The 3,400-nt window shown below is 39.3% G+C and overlaps 1 pseudogene; it reads left to right on the top strand.

The window, feature by feature from the left end:
* Positions 1-1,910: 1,910 nt before the first annotated feature.
* Positions 1,911-3,047, top strand: LOC110558101 (heterogeneous nuclear ribonucleoprotein A3-like; annotated as a pseudogene).
* The last annotated feature ends 353 nt before the right edge of the window (positions 3,048-3,400 follow it).

The following is a 3,400-nucleotide window of genomic DNA, read 5'->3' as shown; positions in this document are numbered from 1 at the left end:
GAAATGGCCATTAGTATCAATGATACACACTAGAAAAATAGTTCTTTGGCAATGAGATCCCTATTAATTCAATGTAGTTACCGGAGTTACTACTTTCCAGATAATGCCCTCTCACTAAAACAAGATTTAAGGTGTCAATGTAATGAATTCCACATGAACAATGTAGGAAGAGAAAAATGTCAGGGAAGCATGAAAAGCAGAGAGAATACCTACACATTTATTCGAGCAAAAGGAATCTGTTTTTCTTGTTAATGGGTTTAATTAAAGGAACCTTGCATCGATAGTACACAGTAAGCATAGTAAGTCCAGAAACTGCCTGGAGAACAAGACAAGAGAAAGAGAAGGCAGATATATATTGGAAAATTTAAAAGTTGTTCACAAAGAAAATTTGTATCTGCAGAATTTGTTTCTTATACTCTTCAAAGATTTTTTTAGGATATTAAGTTAAACTTAGTTAAAGGACTGTTGCATTTTCTTACTGCAGAATGTGTGATACTATTTTAAGGAAAATTGCATAACATTTCTTTAAGCATATACTTTGTGTCTCCTCTTGGTGGCTCTATATTCCCATGATGACCTTTTAAAATGGGATGAACCCACATTCACCCTGTGCTACTTTATTTGGAGAGAGTTGATGCAGGAAGCACATTGAGGGGAGCTAAAACATGGATGCTAAAATCTGAAGGAGCAAGGAAAGAAAAAAATGCCTTCCAAACACAAGAGCAGCCTTTAGAATACATCAGTTTCTCATCCCTAGACTAACATCATTAGAACATGCTGATCCTTTAGGAAAAGTTCAGAAGAATCCCTGGGTTAATATTTAGACACTATAGTAGATTAGTCTTCATTGCCCAGCACTCATTGTTTCTGTTTCATAGCTTCTTGGATTCTAGCAGAGCTGTAAAATGAAAGCTACAGGGCCAAGGAGAGATCCTGCCTCTAAGGGAACAGTACAGAGTGACAGGATAGGAAAACTGATCCCATACTCCTGTCTCCACGGTCACAAAGACACGCATATGTCTACCCACATACATATGTACCACACGCACATATGTATACACTCACACAGACACATATACTCATAAACAAGTTTTTTCTTAAAGTGTAGTAAGCCAGCAGAACTTGCTGCCAGGGGATTCAACACTAGCAATTTAGTAGATATTAAATAAAATGCAACTTATAAAACTATAATAGGGGACAAAATCCCTCGCAAATTTTCTATTCCTCTAAATTTAATTACAGGAAATCAATATCTCTATCGTAACACTTGACATCAGTTAACATGAACAGCTTCCAACTAGCTACTTTTCCAACCTACCAGTATTTTTTTTCAAGTAAGTGGAAGAGAGACATTAAAAATCTGTGGAGATCAATAACAAAAGTAATTTTTAACTTATGTTTCTTGATATATGAGTTCTTTTGTTTTGTCTTCTCTATGTATCTGAAAAGAACTGTCTGGGATTATGAATTATGAAGAATCTATGTGCAACATCTATCTTGTTCACAGCCCAAATAGAAACTTTGAGGCTAGAGTTAAAAACGTTAAGTTATCTCAGGTCAGATTTCTTACAGTATGAGGGAAAGAATATAAAGTAAGTGTGAGTTATTCAGTGGCGATCACATCCCAAAATACAAGTAGCAAATGCTAAAGAAATTGTAGGCAGACACACTTGTGTTCAGCCAGCCATGTGTATTTTTGTTATTATTTACTATTATTATAGTAGAAGCATTTGTTAGCATAATACAACACTTTATATCTCTGATTCTGAGCAGAACCGCACTGGTTATTCTTAAGCTTTGAGCTCGAATTGGAAGAAGGGGAGTCTGGTCTCAAAATGGAGATAAAACCTCTGCCCAGTTGCCCCAGCCTGACTCAGGCCATATACACCACCCAATTGGATCATGGGAAGGAAGGCCATGATCCAATTGAACCAGAAGAGCCAAGGAAGCTGTTTATGGGTGGTCTGAGCTTTGAAACCATGGACGACAGTTTAAGAGAACATTCTGAGAAACGGGGAACACTTAGAGACCATGTGGTGATGAGAGATCCCCAAACAAAACGTTCCAGGGGCTTTGGTTTTGTGACCTACTCTTGAGTGGAAGAGGTGGATGCTGCAATGGGTGCCCGGCCACACAAGGTGGATGGGTTTGTGGTGGAACCACAGAAAGCTGTTTCTAGAGAGGATTCTGTGACACCTCTGTAATGGTGAAGAAAAAAAAAATTGTTGGTAGTATTAAAGAAGATAGAGAAGAATATGGTCTGACAGACGACTTTGAAAAGCATGGCAAGATTGAAACCATAGTAGTTATGGAAGACAGGCAGGGTGGAAAAGAGGATTTGCTTTTGTAACTTTTCGTGATCATGACACAGTTGATAAAATTGTTCAGAAATACCACACTATTATTGGGCATAATTGTGAAGGGGAAAGGGCCCTTTCTAAACAAGAGACATGGTCTGCTGTATCACTGAGAGGTCGTGGAGGTGGACCTGGCAACTCTATGGGTCGTGGTGGAGCTTTGGGAGGTGGTGGCGGTGACTTTGGTCGTGGTGGACACCTTGGTGGAAGAGGAGGTATATGAGGAGGAGGTAGTGGCAGCAGAGGTAGCTATGGAGAGGGTGATGGTAGATATAACGGATTTGGAGGTAATGGTGGCAACGATGGTGGTGGTCTTCGTTATGATAGTAGGGAAGGCTATGATGGTACTGGACCAGGATGTGGAAACAAGGTGGTGGATATGGCAGAGGAGGAGGAGCAGGAAGAGGAGATGACCATTCCAATGAGGGAGGAAATTTTGGTGGAGGTAACTATGGTGGTAGTGGGAACTGTAATGACTTTGGAAATTACCGTGGACAACAGCAATCAAATTATGGCCCCAGTCCCTGTGGTGGTGGCTGTGGATCTCATGGTGGATGTGGTAGCAGAAGGTTAAAAAACCAAAAACAGCAGGAAAGACTACAGTTTTTATCAGGAGAGAGAACAGGTGTTTTCAGTAAAGCTGCAGGTTACTTAGACACAGTCATCCCAGCCGCATTAGAGGAACTGTAAACATCTGCCAAGGAGGAGTGATGATCCATAATCAGAAAAGTTGCAGCACCTTAAACAGGAAACCCTTCTGGTTCAGGACTGTCACAGCCACAGTTTGCAAAACCTGCAGCTATTGGTTAATGCAACGTAGTGTCAATTAGGGATACATTCCTTAGTGTTTTTTTTTTTTTTTTTTTTTTTTTTTTAATCTGTTGTAGCTTTGTTTTTTTTCCGTTACATCAAATATATTGCCCTGTAAATTGTGGTAGTGTGCCAGGAATAAAAAAAATTAAGCAATTTTTTAACTTTTCAGAAAACAAGCAAGCAAACAAACAAATAAATAAAAGCAGCTGGAAAGATCAAAGCAGTAAAGT

This window comes from Meriones unguiculatus, chromosome 16, assembly GCF_030254825.1.
Source record: "Meriones unguiculatus strain TT.TT164.6M chromosome 16, Bangor_MerUng_6.1, whole genome shotgun sequence".
Lineage (NCBI taxonomy): Eukaryota > Metazoa > Chordata > Mammalia > Rodentia > Muridae > Meriones > Meriones unguiculatus.
This window is presented reverse-complemented; position numbering and strand designations above follow the sequence as displayed.